This window comes from Antechinus flavipes, chromosome 2 (genome assembly GCF_016432865.1).
Source record: "Antechinus flavipes isolate AdamAnt ecotype Samford, QLD, Australia chromosome 2, AdamAnt_v2, whole genome shotgun sequence".
NCBI classification, from domain to species: Eukaryota; Metazoa; Chordata; class Mammalia; order Dasyuromorphia; family Dasyuridae; genus Antechinus; species Antechinus flavipes.
Window position 1 is genome coordinate 534528603 of NC_067399.1, and position 17344 is coordinate 534545946.

The following is a 17344-nucleotide window of genomic DNA, read 5'->3' on the forward strand; positions in this document are numbered from 1 at the left end:
CTGGGTAAGTCACTTAACCCCAATTGCCTTGGCAAAAAAAAAAAAAATGCTATCTACCCCTCAAACTTCAGTCCCATGTCTTCGATCAAGTCTTTCTGGATTGCTGTCAGTTCACCACCCTGAATCTCTTCTCTGGATGACAGTAGAATTTTCAGTGGATAGAGGTAGAGAGAATCAAAGTGTTTACTAATGGGCCCATATGTGTTGGTTTTCCCCCCATCCCCACCCTTCAGTGGTTTTATCAGGATTTGTAGGTAGAGAGTGTTCCATGGACTTCATTGTGTCTCCCATGGTCACTTAGATCAAGAATTAGAGGATTTGTAATGAAAAAAACTAAAGGTCAGTCCCTGCCTCAGACACATTAGCTGTGTGACCCTGGAAAAGTTAAATGACCACAGTTTCCTCATTTAAAATATGGGGATAAAATGGGACCCATGTCATAGGGCTGTTATGAGGATAAAATAATATGTAAAGTGCTTTGAAAGCCTTAAAATCCCATTTAAGTCGAAGTAATTATCGTTTTGGGTAAATTACTTAATCTTTGTCAACCTCGGTTTTCTTAATCTATAAATGGAGATAATAATGTTTTTAATACCTAAATCATAGGGATTTCCATATCTGTAAAATGGAGATAACAACACCTACCTATTTTGGTTGTGTTGAAGCACAAATGAGGTCATGAATATAAAATGCTTTGTAAATCTTAAAACATTATTTAAATTCCTTGATGTTATTTATAGCCTACTATGAGGCATCTGTTATACATCATCATATTAGCATGGTGTAATGAAAGAGAATTAGTACTGGAGCCTAAGGACTTGGGTTCAAATCCTGCCTCTAATGGTTGTTACCTATGTGACATTGGATGTAATTTTTATTGCATCGTGATCTGGAAAAAAAAATGCATTTACTATTTCAGCATTTGATTTTAAGGTCTTTATGTCCTAATGTTAAGGAACAGGTCAGTTCTCCGAGAGCCTCCATAGCTGTGGATCATAGCATCTAAAGGAGTTTTAGGGCAGCCTTTGCTGATACAGGTGTTGCAGACTAGGAATGAGATAAATTGGAGGCAGAGGGAAGAGGAGAGAGGTCAGACAATGCAACTTCTCAGTCAGAGAAAGCAACTGCATCTCAGTCTCCTTATATTATCCTCTCACAAGAGGAGATCCATTCTGAGTTGGATCTCCAGCAGCCACTGTCAGGTGGTTCCAATGTATTCCAACAGCTCTCCTGAATATTCCAATATCCTAATATATGCTCAATTTTTGTATAGGTTCCATGAACTGCTGAAAAGAAAGTGTACTCCTTTCTGTCTCCATTCAATTTTCTCCAAAGATTTATCATATTTAGTTTTTCTAATATTCTATTTACCTCTTTAACTTCTTTGTTATTTATTTTGTGATTTGATTTATCTGATTCTGAGAGAGCAAGGCTGAGATCTCCCACTATAGTTTTGCTGTCTATTTCTTCTTGCAACTCTCTTAACTTCTCCTTTAGGAATTTAGATGCTATACCACTTGGCGCATATATGTTTAATATTGATATTGCTTCATTATCTATGGTACCCTTTTGCAAGATATAGTTTCCTTCCTTATCTCTTTTAATTAAATAAATTCTTGCTTTTACTTGATCTGAGACAGAATGGCTACCCCTGCTTTTTTTACTTCACCTGAAGCATAATAGATTCTGCTTCAGCCTTTTACCTTTAGTCTCTTTTTAAAGAGACTCTGCTTTAAATGTGTTTCTTGTAAACAACATATTATAGGATTCTGGCTTTTAATCTAGACTGCTATCCACTTAAGTTTTATGGGAGAGTTCACCCGATTCACATTTACAATTAAAACTACTAATTTTGTATTTCCTGTCATCTTATTAACCCCAAATTATACTTTTATTTTTCCCTTTCCCCTTTCCCTCCTCCCCACTATTTTACTTATGAGCACTACTTGCATCAAACAAACCCTCCCCCTTTTTTATACCTTTCCCCTACTATTTCTGTTTTTCCTTCTATTAGCCTAGCCCTTCCCTTTTTACCTTTCCCCTCCCACTTTTCTATAAGATGAGAGAAGTCTCTTGATGAAACCAAATATATCCAATATTCTTTTTTTTGAGCCAAATCTGATGAGAGTAAGATTCACACAATATTCATCACCTATCCTATCCACCCCTCCCTCAATTATAATAGGTTTTCTTTGCCTCTTCCTGAGATGTAATTTGCCTCATTTTACCTCCACTTTCTCCTTTTTTTCTGTTACAACCCCCTTTCCACCTATAGATTCTTTTTTATATTATAATAGTAAAATCAGAGTATACATGTATTCTTTATGTATATCCATGGCAGAAATAGGTTCTAAAGAGTTTTTTTTTTTTTTTTTTTTTTTTTTTTACCTTTTTATGCTTCTATATTTGGAAGTCAAATTTTTTGTTTAGGTCTGGTCTTTTCATCAAAAATAAATAGAATTCACCAATTTCATTGAATTTCCATCTTCTTCTCTGAAAGAAAATGCTTAGTTTAGCAGGGTAATTTATTCTTGGCTGCATTTCAAATTTCTTTGTCTTTTGGAATATCAGATTCCAGGCCTTTGCTCTTTTAAAGTGGAAGCTGCTAGGTCCTGAGTAATCTTTATTGTGGTTTCTCAGTATTTGAATTGTTTCTTTCTGGCTGTTTATAATATTTTTTCCTTGGTCTGATAGTTCTGAAATTTAGCCACAAAAACACCTTGAGGTTTTAATTTTGGGGCCTCTTTCAGGAGGTGTTTGGCGAATTCTTTCAATGGTCATTTTACCTTCCAATTCTATGATATCTGGGCAGTTCTCTATGATGATTTCCTGAAAAATAGTGTCTAAACTCTTTTTTTTTATTATTGATTTCAGAAAGTCCAATAATCTTTAGATTGTCTCTCCTAAATCTATTTTCCAGGTCAGTTCTTTTCCCAATTAGGTATTTTACATTTTTTTGTTTTTTTCATTTTTTTTGGTTTTGTTTGACTGCTTATCTCACTGAGTCATTCATTTGCATTTGTTCAGTTCTGAATTAATTATTTTCTTCATTTTTTTTTACTTCTTTTTGTATTTGTCCAATTGAATTTTTAAATGAGTTGTTTTGTTCTATGGATTTTTTTTCCATTTCACAAATTCTGTTTTTTATGGAGTTATTTTCTTTTTCCATTTCACAAATTCTGTTTTTTAAGGAGTTATTTTCTTTTTTTGTTTCACAAATTCTGTTTTTCAGGAAGTTGTTTTCTCTTTCTATTTTATCAAATCTATCTTTTAATGAGTTATATACTTTTCCAAACACTTTTGCAAAGTTTTCATTTCCTTTCCCTATTTTTCTTCTAGATCTCTTTTAAGATCCTTTTTAATTTCTTTTAGGAGAGCCTTGTGTGATGAGGACCAGATTATATCACCTTTTGGGGCCTTATCTGGAGACAATCTGCCTTTAGTCTCCTCAGGGTTTGATATCTATTCTTCTCTTCAACCAAAAAACTGTCTATTGTCAGAGTTCTCTTTGCTTTTTTACTCATTTTTTAAAAAAAAAAAAAGTTAAGGTCTGATTTTATGGCAGGGGAGGTTTTCCAAGCTTCCTCTTCAAGCAGCCGCTTCTTCTATAAGCAACCATGGATGCACTGGGTCAGTGCTGACTCACTCCTGGTGCTGGGTGGACATTGCCAAGGCCCATGAGAGTCTGGCATTTTGGGGTTCATTATTTACCTTTGTGTTTGTGTTGAATGTTTTATAACTTCTCTGCTGATCTATTGGCTTGCAGCCAGGGCAGAGTAGCCAACACTGCTGTAGATTACTCCCTGTAGATTCTCTACCACTCAAAGTCTGCATCTCCCTGTGGAGACTGCACCCCGCTTTGGGTCTGCACAGTGTGCACCAGCATTTGTACTCAGCTGCTCATGTTTCACTGCTTCCCTCCCATTTCCAATTGAAACAGACCTTGTCTGGTGATCTTTGAAATTATCTTCTGCTGATAATTTGTTGTACTCCCAATATTTGTGGGTTCTGCTGATCCAGAGCTATTTCAGAGGCTGGATTTGCTAATTAGTCTGAGGATTGTAGGAGAAGGTCTGAAAGAAATGTGTCATCTTCACCATCTTGGCTCTGTCCCCAGAAATCTACCTATGTAACATTGGACAAATCACTTTAATCTCTTTGAGCCTCAGTTTTCTCATTTATAAAAAAAGGGGAGGAGGAGGGTTGCACTGTATTATGTATGAGCTCTAGACTGGAATCTGAGATATAACCATCAAGTTATAAAGTTAGAAATATGCCCTGTAGGGCCAAGATGGCAGAGAAAAGCCAGGAAGTTGCCTGAACTCTTTTCAGTTTCCCTTGCAACAACATTAAACCAAGCTTCTAAACAGATTTTTGAGAGACAGAATCTACAAAACGATGGAGTGAAACAATTTTTCAGCACAAGATAACTTAGAAGGACTTGAGGAAAGGTCTGTCTCATTTGGGTAAAAGGCGGACATAACCCAGTGCAGATGGTGTCCAGACAAACCAGCAGGAGACTCAGCCACAACTCAAGATCAGCAACTGAGGTCCTTTGGGCCTGGCTGAGCAGGATAATGGTATAGTAGTCATCTGTGAGGTCTCCAGTCCCAGTATAGAAAGCTAAATGCCAACCGAGGAGCTCCCAGCGTAGCAGATGTAACTAGATTGAGCCATCTCAGTATAGTAAGCAAAGCCACTAGCAGCCAAGGCCCTTGTGCAGAAATATATATCTATATCTATATCTATATATCTATATATATCTATATATCTATCTATATATATATATATCTAGATAAATAGAAGACAGTATTGACATTGATGTGATGATTAAAAAATGGATAAAAAAATTAAGAGGTGAAAAAAAGATTGTCCTAAGAGAAGAAGAAAAAGGAGCTAGAGTAGGGTAAATTACATAATACAAAGAGATGCAAATTATCTACTGCAGTAGAAGGAAGGGGGGGAGGTAGGGGGAGGAATGGGGGTGTGGTTTGAATCTTATTCTTATTGGATTTGACTCAAAGAGAAATGACATTCACATTCTTTACACTCTAGGGAAGTAGAAAGGGAAAGAAACAAGAAAGGGGAAGGGTTGATAGAAGGGAGAGCAAATCAAGGGACATTGAGGTCTTAAGCAAAACACTGGTGAGGAGAAACAGGGTGAAAGAAGACATAAGAATATAAATGGATAAAATAGAGTGGAGGGAAATACACAGTAATGACAGATGTGAATGTGAATGGGTTGAATTCTCTTATAAAATAGAAGCAGATAGCAAAATGAATTAAAAACCAGAATTCTACAATGCATTATTTATAAAAAACACATTTGAAGCGGTACATACACACAGAGTAAAGTACAACAATGGAGCAGAATATATTATGCTTCAGTTGCTGAAGTTAAAAAAAAAGCAGACTAGCAATCCTGATCTCAGACAAAGCAAAAACAAAAATAGATCTAATGAAGGGTAAGGAAGGAAACTATAGGACTGGTTTAATATTAGGAAAACTATCAGCATAATTACAATATTAAAAAGAAAAATCACAAATCATATGATTACCTCAATAGATGTAGAAAAAGCTTTTGACAAAAGGCAACATACATTACTATTAAAAAAATACTAGCGAATATAGGAATAAATGGAGTTTTCCTTAAAACAATAAGTAGTAGCTATCTGCAATCATCAGCAAGCATTACATATGTAATTATAATGTAATAATTAAGGAATATTATGTAACAAATATGTAATGTTATATATGTAATATATATAACAAAGATTAGAAAGGAAGCAGAAAGCTGAAAAACTATTTTTTACAGCCAATATTTCTCATAAAAGCCTCGTTTATCAAATTTGTAGAGAACTGAGTCAAATTTATAAGAATATAAATTGTTCCCCAATTGACAAAGGGTCCAAGGATACAAACAGGTAGTTTTCAGATGAAGAAATTAAAAAGAAATTCAGATGAAGAAAAAAAATTCAGATAAAAAATTAAATAAAAAAAAGAAAAAAAATCTATAGTCATGTGAAAAAATGCTCCATATCATGATTGATTAGAGAAATACACATGAAAACAACTCTGAGATTGGCTAATATGACAGAAAAGAAAATGACAAATGTTGGAGAAGATGTGTGAAAACTGGAACACTAATGAATTTTTTGTAGCATTATGAACTTATCCAATCATTCTGAAGAGCAATTTGGAATTATGCCAAAAGGGCAACCAAACTGTGCATATTTGATCCCATAATACCACTAGTAGATCTGTATCCCAAAGTGATCATTAAAAAGGGAAAAGGACCTACATGTACAAAAATATTTTAGCAGCTCTTTTTATAATGGCAAAGAGTTGGAAATTAAGGAGATGCCCATCAGTTAGAGAATGGCCAAACAAGTTGTGGTATATAAATGTAATGGAATACTATTGTGTTATAAAAAAATGATAACTAGGTCGATTTCAGAAAAGCCTGCAAAGATTTACATGAACTGATGCTGAATGAAATGAGCAGAACAGAACATTGTACACAGTAACAGCAAGATTGTATGATTACTTAGTTATCTCTTCTCAGCACTACAGTGATTCAAGACAATTCTAAAAGATTTGTAATGGAAAATATCACCCCTATCCAGAGAAAGAATTATGGAGTCTGAGTGTAGTTCAATGCCTATTATTTTTTTGTTTTTTTCTTTCTTATTTTTCTCTTTTATTCTGATTCTTTTTTCATATCATGAATATTGTGGAAATATATGTATAGCTTATATCAGATTACTTGCTGTTTTAGGGAGGGGGATAGAAGGGAGGAAAGAAAAAAAATTGGTACTCAAAATCTTATAAAAATGAATGTTGAAAACTATCTTTACTTGAAACTGAAAAAAAAACCCCAAAATACTATTAAGAAGGGAAGAAGGAGAGAAATATGCCCTATATATCCATAGCAATTCAATTTAATTTAACAAATTCAATTTAACATATCATATATGTTGATATGTTTTTACCTGTCTTCCAGAAATTCATCTCAGATACCCTAGGATTCTTCTAGATTAGAGTAATACAAAGAATACTGTACTAGGAGTAAGGAAGAAAAAAAGGGGGGGGGAGGGAGTTATTAAGTGCTTTCTATGGGCCAGGTACTGTGCTTTACTAATACTTCATTTTATCCTCATAACAACCCTGGGATGAAGGTATTACCATTATCCCCATTTTACAGATGAGAAAACTTTGGCTGAGAGTATAGGTGCCTTGCCCAGAATCACACAGCTAATACATGTCTGAAATCAAATTTAAATGTCTTTTAAATTTGGTCTTTCTTACTCTCAGCTTAGCACTGTATCCACTATATTCCAGCCTTGTGTACTCTACCAACTAGCTGTATAACCTTGAAAATGTCCCTTGGCTTCCTTTAGCCTCAGTTTACCAATCTGTAAATTGAAGTTTCCTTAACTAATATCTAATATCGCCTCTAACTCTCATACTCCATGATTCTTTGTTTTTTTTTTTTTTTTTTTTTTTTTTTTTTTTTTTTTTTGAGCCAATTAGGGTTAAGTGACTTGCCTTACAGTTAATAAGCATCTGAGGTCAGATTTCAACTTAGGACCTTCTGACTATAAGGCCAATGCCCTTTCCATTGCACAACCTAGCTACTCTGATTCTTTATTTCTTAATGAATATATAATTCCTCTATTTGTACATTGAATATAATCTCTGGGTGACTTGTGGCTCTTCAATATGCCTACCTCAGGATAACTAAGAAGCAATAATAATATGACAATGACGGAGGTGAATGACACAATCCCTTTCCTCTGGAGGATACAACAGAGAAGAATGGGTTAGGTATTTCCATAGACTGACTTTCAAGGACCTTGTTTTTAGTGACCTTCTCTTATCAAGTCACCTGTAGATGAAATCGTTCTGGTCCATAAGGTTGATGATAAAACTATCAGTTGAGGCAGCTCCAGCTTTCACCTGAAGAGCAGGTTGAGCATCCTCAGTTGCATTTCAAGCCAATTCCTTTGGGACCAAGAACATGTTTCTTGGATATGTTCCTTACTCATTGTTCATACCTCAATAGCATCCATTGACAAAGACAAAGTGGGTTAGGAGGCAGATGCCATGTTAATACTAGATTTGTTTAGTCTAGAGGAAAGGTTTGAGGGTATAGGATAGCTGTTTTGAAACATTTGAAAGGCCATCACATGGAAGAAAAATTACACTTGTTTGGTTGGCCCTGGAGGAAACAAGTGGGTACCATTGTAGAATTTAAAAATAAACAGATTTTTGGATCAGTCTAAGGTTAAAAAACTCCTTTACAATAAGAAGTATTAAAAAATGGAATGAGTTTCCTTATCAGGTCATGATTTCTCCAACATGCAAGGATTTCAATGAAGGCAGGCTGATTATTCAACAGGAATTTATACAGGGGATTAGGAGTGAGATACAGGTTAGAATGGTCTCTGAGGTACCTTCCAGGTTTGAGATTCTGTGTGATTCACAAACCGCCCAAGAGTTTTTATTTTGTTACATTTGAATATCTCTTATTTAGCCAAAATCATTTTATGATTTCATTCTCACCATAACCCTGTGAGATAAGCAGGAAAGGGATTATTATTTTTCTTCAACAAATGAAGAATTTGAGATTCAGCAAGATTAAGTGACTTGCAAATAGTCACAAAGCAAAAGCCAGTGACAGCCAAGCTAAAAGACTAGTTATCTGGCTCCCAGACCAATGCCCTTTGCTTTGTTCCATGCCTTTTACATTCCTTTTAGAATTTGTATATTGCTAAAAAGCCAATACCCTAAGTAACAAAGAAGTCAATGATGAACTTGTTTTGGCAAGACTGACACATAGGATTATAAGTGTAGAACTAAAAGGAATCCCAGAGGGATTCTAGCCCAAGCTCTTCCTTTAACAGATGGGGAAACTGAGGTCCAGGAAAATGAAATGAATTGGCCCAAGTAACACCAATAATAAGGATCTGGATTAGACCCCAACTAGGCTAGCTCTTCAGTGGCTAAAGCTGTGCCAACTCAGCAAAATAATTCCACTTCTGCTATCGTTTATGTTCTCTCAATCAATTGACAAATGCTTGATGGGGCATGTCAGCTTTTGTGTTGAGTTTTGTGGAGAAACTCTTTAGGTGTATGTATTTCAAGGCTTTTATTTTATTTATTTATTTATTATATATAGATTGTGAGCTTTTTGAGAGTAGAGACTGTCTTTTATCTTTTTTTTTTTTTTTTTGGTATCCCTAGAACTGAGCACAATGCCTGGCATGAAATAGACTCTTAATAAATATTTATTGACTGATTGATCTTGCATACTGAGGTTGTATGCATTACCGTGTATAATGATCTCCTGGTTCTCCTCATTTCACTCAGCATCAGTTCATGTAGAAAGTGTTTCTCCAAGAGTCTCTGAAATCCTCCTGCTGGTTGTTTCTTACAGAACAATAATATTCCATAACATTCATATACCATAACTTATTCAGCCATTCCCCAACTGTGGGCATCCACTCAGCTTCCAGTTTCTTGCCACTACAAAGAGGGCTGCCACAAATGTTTTTGCACATGTGGGTCCCTTTCCCTCCTTTAGGATCTCTTTGGGATATAATCCCAGTAGAAACATTCTAGCTATTAAATCTGACAAGCTTTTTTTGAATGCCTACTAAGCAGAAAGTACTGTGTTAGACACAAAGACAAGATAAAAGCATCCTCACGGAATTTACATCATCATCATCATCAACAACAACAACAAAGATTCATGGAATACTCTGTGTACATACTGTGGGAAGATGCATAAAACAAAGCATATAAAATGCTTTGTAAACCTGTAAGACTTAGTCCCTGACCTCAGAAGCTTTACAATCTAGTTAAGGACATAAGAAATATACCTATAAAAAGCAACTTAGGTAGTACATGCCAGGGAAGTCTGGTAGTACAAGGGAAAGAATGATAACTAAAGAATCAGAAGGTCTAGTCTCAAATTCTGCCTTCTCTAACTAGCCCAAATCATACTGACTTCTCCTTAGAACTCTGGTTACATTTACCCTATACTATAAAATCTAGAACTTACTTATAGTATCTTATGATGAATTTCAATTGTCTCACATCTGTTTATCTTGTTCCCTCAAAGAAGGTGTAAGTGTCTGATAGCAATGGCACCTTACATTGTTGTTATATCCACTGTGGTATCTAATAGACATAGGTGGCTAAGAGTCCAAAGAAGGCTCTTTCCCTTAATCTGAAGACCTCTCTCCTTTTGTTAATGGCTGCCCATTTATAATGGGATGTTCTGAAGCCCTTTCACACTGTTCTCCCATTTTATGTTTTTTTTTTTTCATAAAAGCAGCTATTTCCAGTCTTACAAAAATGTCTCTTTTTTTCAGAGTGAAATTACTCTGTGACATTGTAGTCTCCTGGTTGAATCTGACTTTGAACATCTTAATCAATTTTCCATTTTCCAGATTTAAGGATAAGGGTGAAAGGGTAATCTGTAGCTTCCATTGTTTTGTCTCACATGGGCCAGAGAAGAATTGGCTCCCAAATCCATCCATACTGTTGAGATGTATAGAGAAAGATGAGACTCCCTCTGCTTTTCTGCATCAGTTTTCATTTAACTCTCAGAAAAATGTTGAGGGGGAGAATGGAGAGAGGGGCTCTCAAGGATTGTTTCTTTTTTATGTCAAAGAAAATAATCTTGGAAAAATAATAAGTGGTTGTCTGGCTAACAGGGAAAAGGTCTTCAAATTTTATAGTGGAGGAGAAAAGGCCTCTTGAAAATCTGGGTAACAATTTCAAAGCCCCAAAGTTTAGAATTTCACTTTTTGCTTCCAGGGAACAAGTCAATCTATTAAAGCCTTAAGCTCTGATTTCCTATCCTTGGTTCCTCAGTGGGAAAACAAGTAAGATAGAGTTTGTTTACAAAAATAGCAGGCCAAGCTGGGGGCTGGTTGTGAGAGAAGGGAAGCCAGCCCTTTTAAAAGAACCTGGGAGGGGGGAGGGAAAGGACAGCATGGAAAAGACCTCAAAGGTAGAAGTCTCCATGGGTTTCAGTGCTGGCCCATGTTTTCTAATTAAATATTGAATAGTTGGGAGAAATGCTGAAATTTGCCAGCTTCTGCCCAGGGCCTCAGCAAAACTCTCCATAGCAACCCATCTGCCAATGAGTTGAAGGCAAGAAACTGTGTGACTCCCCAGCTTTTCAAAAAGGCCCCCAGCAAAGGCAGAGTGTTGGTATCCCATAGAGTGACAGAGAAAATACTTTAATAGCACAGGGATCTAGGAGTTTTATTTTTTTCTTTGGTGGGAATACACCACCAAAAACCAACCAACAAGCAGTTATTAAGCCCCTACAATGTGTCAGGCCTCTAGATAGACTAGACACACAAATGTAAGGGAGGCCTGGCAGTCGGCTTGTTCCCCAAATTAGTAGATCTGGACCATTCTCCAGATTGGGTAGCAGGGCCTTTCTAGAACCAGGCTCCCCAGCTTCTTCAAGAGAAGCTGGCAACAGGCAGAGTATACTTTCCAAGCTCTGAGGATGGAGTGCCCTTGGCCAGTCCCTGTAACACAAAGACAAAAATGACTATCTCCTGCTTTCAAAGAATCTACACCCTATTGGAGGCAATGACAGGTCCACAATAGTAACAACAGCAATAATGAACAACAATAATAATGATGGCTAATGATGTATCCCAGCACTGAGTACTAAGTGCTTTACAGTTTTTATTCAGTTTGGTTTTCACTTCAGGCAGGCACAATTATTATCCCCATTTTGTTGATGGGGAAGTTGAAGCAAAAAGTGGCTAAGTGACTAGCTCAGGGTCTAGAGAGTATAAGTACATTACAGAGTAATTTTTAAGGAGAGACACTTACATTTTCAGGAATGAGTGAAGTCTTCACCTAGGAGGTGGCATTTGAACGGAGCTTTGTAGGAAAGTAGAGAACATTGCAGGAATGAGACACAGCTTGTGCAAAGACAATGGGAAATGCAGGTCACAGCCTCTCTATATCTTAGACTGGACTTCTTAAGTTGCTGATGCTAAATAAATCAATCTTATGATTTTGTAGTCTTATGTTTAGGTTTATAGTCAAGTTGACTTGAGAGTCACTTTTTAGGTGAGAATTTAATTAGACTGGGACTAACAGTTTTAGATATACAGTCTATTCCTGAGCCTCTGTTCCTGCCTGGAAGAACCTGACAGAGCTCACACTTCACTAATATAGTCATTAAAAAGACAATACTTACCAACAAAGTCCAGCAACAAGAGATACAAAGAGACATTACATTTAAACTAACTGTAGATAATATAAAATATTTGGGAGTCTACCTGCCAAAGCAAAGTCTGGAACTATATGAACACAATTACAAAACACTTTCCACACAAATAAAGTCAGATCTAATCAATTGGAAAAATGTTAAGTGTTCATGAGTAGTTAAGTGTTTATTAGTATGACTAATCAAACTCCCAAGAAATTATTTTACAGAGCTAGAAAAAATAATAAAAAAGTTCATTTGGAAGAACAAAAGGTCAAAAATTTCAAGGGAATTGATGAAAAAATGCAAATGAAAGTGGCCTACCTGTACTAAACCTAAAACTATATTATAAAGCAGCAGTCATCAAAACCATTTGATATAGGCTTGGAAATAATCTATCAGTGGGATAAGTTAGGTTCACAGGACAAAATAGTCAAGACTATAGTAATCTAGTGTTTGACAAACCCAAAGCCCCAGCTATTGGGATAAGAATTCAGTATTTGACAAAAACTGTTGGGAAAATTAGAAATTAGTATAGAAATTAATATGGCAGAAACTAGGCATTGACTCACACCTAACACTTTATACAAATATAAGGTTCAATATATATTTTCAAGCCATTTTCCAATTGATAAATGGTCAAAGGATATGAACAAACAATTTTCAGATGAAGAAATTTAAATCATTTCTAGTCACATGAAAAGGTGCTCTAAATCACTATTGATCAGAGAAATACAAATTAAGACAACTCTGAGCTACCACTACACACATGTCAGATTGGCTAAGATAACAGGAAAAAATAATGATGAATGTTGGAGGGGATGTGGGAAAACTGGGACACTGACACATTGTTGGTGAAGTGATGAGCTGATTCAATCATTCTGGAGAGCAATTTGGAGCTATGCCCAAAGAACTATCAAATTGGGCATACTTTTTGATCCAGTAGTGTCTCTATTGGGCTTTTATCCCAAAGAGCTCTTTTTTTTTTTAAATAGCTTTTTATTTAGAAGTTATATGCACGGGTAATTTTACAGCATTGACAATTGCCAAACCTTTTGTTCCAATTTTTCCCCTCCTTCCCCCCATCCCCTCCCCCCTGATGGCAGGTTGACCAATACATATTAAGTATGTTAAAGTATAAATTAAATACAATATAAGCATACATGTCCTAACAGTTATTTTGCTGTACAAAAAGAATTGGACTCTGAAATAGTGTGCAATTAGTCTGTGAAGGAAATAAAAAATGCAGGTGGGCAAAAATAGAGGGAGTGGGAATTCTATGTAATGGTTCATAGTCATCTCCCAGAGTTTTTTTGCTGGGTGTGGCTGGTTCAGTTCATTATTGCTCTATTGGAGCTGATTTGGTTCATCACATTGCTGAAGATGGCTGGGTCCATCAGAATTGATCATCATGTAACATTGTTGAAATATATAATGATCTCCTGGTCCTGCTCATTTCATTCAGCATCAGTTCATGTAAGTCTCTCCAGGCCTTTCTGAAATCTTCCTGCTGGTCATTTCTTACCAAACAATAATATTCCATAATATTCATATACCACAATTTATTCAGCCATTCTCCAATTGATGGGCATCCACTCAGTTTCCATCCCAAAGAGATCTTAGAGGAGGACAGGGACCCACATGTGCAAAAATGTTTGTGGCAGCCCTCTTTGTAGCGGCTAGAAACTGGAAACTGAGTGGATGCCCATCAGTTGCAGAGTAGCCGAATAAGTTATGGTATATGAATGCTATGGAATATAATTTTTCTATAAGAAATGATCAGGAGAATAATTTCACAGAGGTCTTGAGAGATTTACATGAACTAATGCTAAGTAAAGTAAGCAGAACCAGGAGATTATTGTACACAATAACTGCAAGATTATACAATGATCAATTCTGATGGACATGGCTCTTCTCAACAATGAGATGATTCAGGCCAATCCCAATGGTCTTGTGTTGAGAGAGCTATTTGCACACAAAAAGAGGATTGTAGGAACTGAGTGTGGATCATAACCTAGTATTTTTACTCTTTTTGTTGTTTTTCGCTTGCATTTTCTTTTCTTTTTCATTTTTTTTTTCCTTTTTGATCTGATTTTTTCCTTGTGCAGCAAGGTAATTGTGGAAATATACATAGAATAATTATACATTTTAACATAGATTAATTGTTGTCTAAGGGAGGAGATGGAGGGAAGGGAGCAAAAATTTGGAACACAAGATTTTGCAAGGATGAATGTTGAAAATTATACATGCATATGTTTTGAAAATAAAAAAGTTTTAATAAAAAAAGACAATACTTAAACTCTGGTATATCATTGTAATGGAACACTGTTGTGTTATAAGAAATGACAAGTAGGTTGATTTCAGAAAAATCTGGAAAAGCTTACATGAACTGATGCAAAATGAAGGGATCTGAACCAGGAGAATATGTGTACACAATAACAGCAATATTGTATAAGTATATTGTATAATGACTTAGCTATTCTCAGCAGTATATAATGATCCCAAACAAAGGACAAATGATGAAAAATGCTATCCTCATCCAAAGATCTGCAGGAATCTGGATGCAGCTTGAAGCATACTATTTTTCACTTGTTTTTTTTTTTCTTTTGTCCTGTTTCTTCTTTCATATGACTAAAATGGAAATATGTTTTACATGATTGCACTCTATATCAAATTGCTTGTTCATTCTTCATTCTGGAAGAGGACCAAGGACATCAGGAGGAGGATGTTTCGACTTGCAAGTGAATTTGGTTTTAAGTAAGGGAGGGCTGTGCAAAGTCCTCAGCTTCACTCTCCCCTCCAGAATCATCAGGATCCAGTGGCAAGATATAGATCAGGACATCTATAAATGGCCCCAAATGCAGTGGGAAGTTTTGGCGTTTTTAAGCTAAGGTCTTTCCCAGGTCTCAGTGTGTCTGAGGAAATATCCATTCAGTGATTTAAGGCCAAGTAAGAACTGAGGCAGACGGTGGCCTAGTTTGCCTACTCATAAAAATCTATCTGGGAAAAGAAGACCCTCAGGATTTCCAGCCAGAACAGAGAGAATTGCTATTTACACTCACTCTGAGCCGTCAAAACCCAAATTGCTTACTATCTTAAGGAAGAGAAAGATAAGAGAGGGAGGTAGAAAATTTGGAACTTAAAAATTTAAAGAAAGAATGTTAAAAATTGTCTTTAAATGTGAGAAACAATAAAATATTATTAAAAATAAATAAAAATAGTATTAAAAATAAATAATTTCATGCTATGGTGAGGTACTGGAAGAGACTTTAGCAGGAAGGCAAAGAAATATAATCAGTTGTCCTTGCCCTCAAGGTATTTATGGTCTGGCTGGGCCAATAAAACTGAAGCATATGTATATGTGGAGCAGGATACTCTGTTCAAGTATCAATATCACAGTATTTCAGAGTCACAGAACTTTAGACTTGGAAAGAGACTCAGCAGCCATTTGGTCCAATCCATCTACACACCCTACGCCACCCTCCAAAAAAGAATTGCATCTACAACACTTTCTAGTGGTAATCCAGTCTTTGCTTAAATAATTCACAAGAAAGAAAACCCACAACTCTCTGAGTTAATCCATTCACTCTTGGCTAATTAATTGCAAAGAAGTTTTTTCTTGATATTAAGACTAAATTTGCCTTTTTCCAATTTTTACCCATTGTTCTTAACTAAGACGTCTTTCCTTACCTTCTTCTGCCTTCCCCTTTCCCTGACCTTCTCTTTTCTAAAATAAATAGCCTCAGTTTCTGTATCCGGTCCTCAGAACAGCGACCTGAGGTCCTTCATCATCCTGGCTGCCTTCTTTGGATACCTTTGCTACCCATATCAAAATCTTTTCTAAAATGTGGTGCCCAAAATTGAACCCAATACTCTAGATGAAGTTTTACCTGAAGAAGGGAGAACCATTAGCTCATTGATATGTTCTATTATTGGAAAGCTGACTGGCAGCTTACAAAGCAGGGCCTGGGACACTGAGAAAACAGGGAGATGAGAGAAGGAACTTTTGGGAAAGTGAGCATTTGTTCCACTATCTGGGAAGATCAAGCTTAGCTAATGGAACCTGGAGAGTCCAAGATGGGCATGAGCCCAGAGAATGCTAGGGAGCTCACTGGTGTGCAGGCAGGAACCAGTGAGTGGAGAAAGAACAACTATAAGCATTGTCTATATTATAAGGGGCTGCTGAACCATGAGCCCTGAAATAAAGTGTCCCTTGTAGGCTTCACTATACTAATTTCACAAAATCATAGAATTATAAATTCAACTTTATAGGCCATTAGTCCAATGTTCTCATTTGAAAATTAAGAAAGTTGAGTCCCCAAAGAGTAAAATAGCTAGCTCAAGATCACACGGGTAGTAAGAACAAGGGTAGGATTTGAACTTGAATTTTCTGATTTTGTCTTCTATTACTCCATTATGCTTCTTGGTGAATATAAAATGGCAAATGCAAAATTATCCTCCAAATAGAGAAATAAAAAATTTTTTTTGTCATTCTGAGCTATGTCCTCTAAAGAGATGGTGTTACAGTTCAAGAATATTAGCAGAGTTAGCTTTATGCATCAAAGATATGGGCAATGGTATAATTGACTATGGTAGAAAGCATTGACTTTGGAAATCAAAGGATCCAGGTTCCAATTCGGGCTCTGTCATTTATTCCCTATATGACCTGAGATAATTCATTTAACCTCATCTGTGTAAAGAGGGGAGTGAACTAAATGGTGTCTGAGGTCCAAGAGCCATGAGTCTATGATTTCTATCTGGTTCCTATCTACCAGGATAGCCCTATTCCCCACCATTGCAGTCCTTCCTGCCCATTGCTGTGAAAATAATATTCCTTAAGCATGGATCTGACCTGACCATGGGGATCTCCTACTCAATCAACTCCAATGACTTCCTATCACTTCTGAGAAAAAAAAATTAACTCCCTCTGTTTAGCTTTTAAAGACCTAATCAGTCTGGCCCCAGTCTGTGCTTCCAATTTTATTAGACATTATTCCTTTTCCTTTAATGAACCAGTTAAACTGATCTTTTCTGTGTTCTTCAAACATGACCCTTCATTTGCCATCTCTGTGCCTTTGTCTTGGCTATCTCACT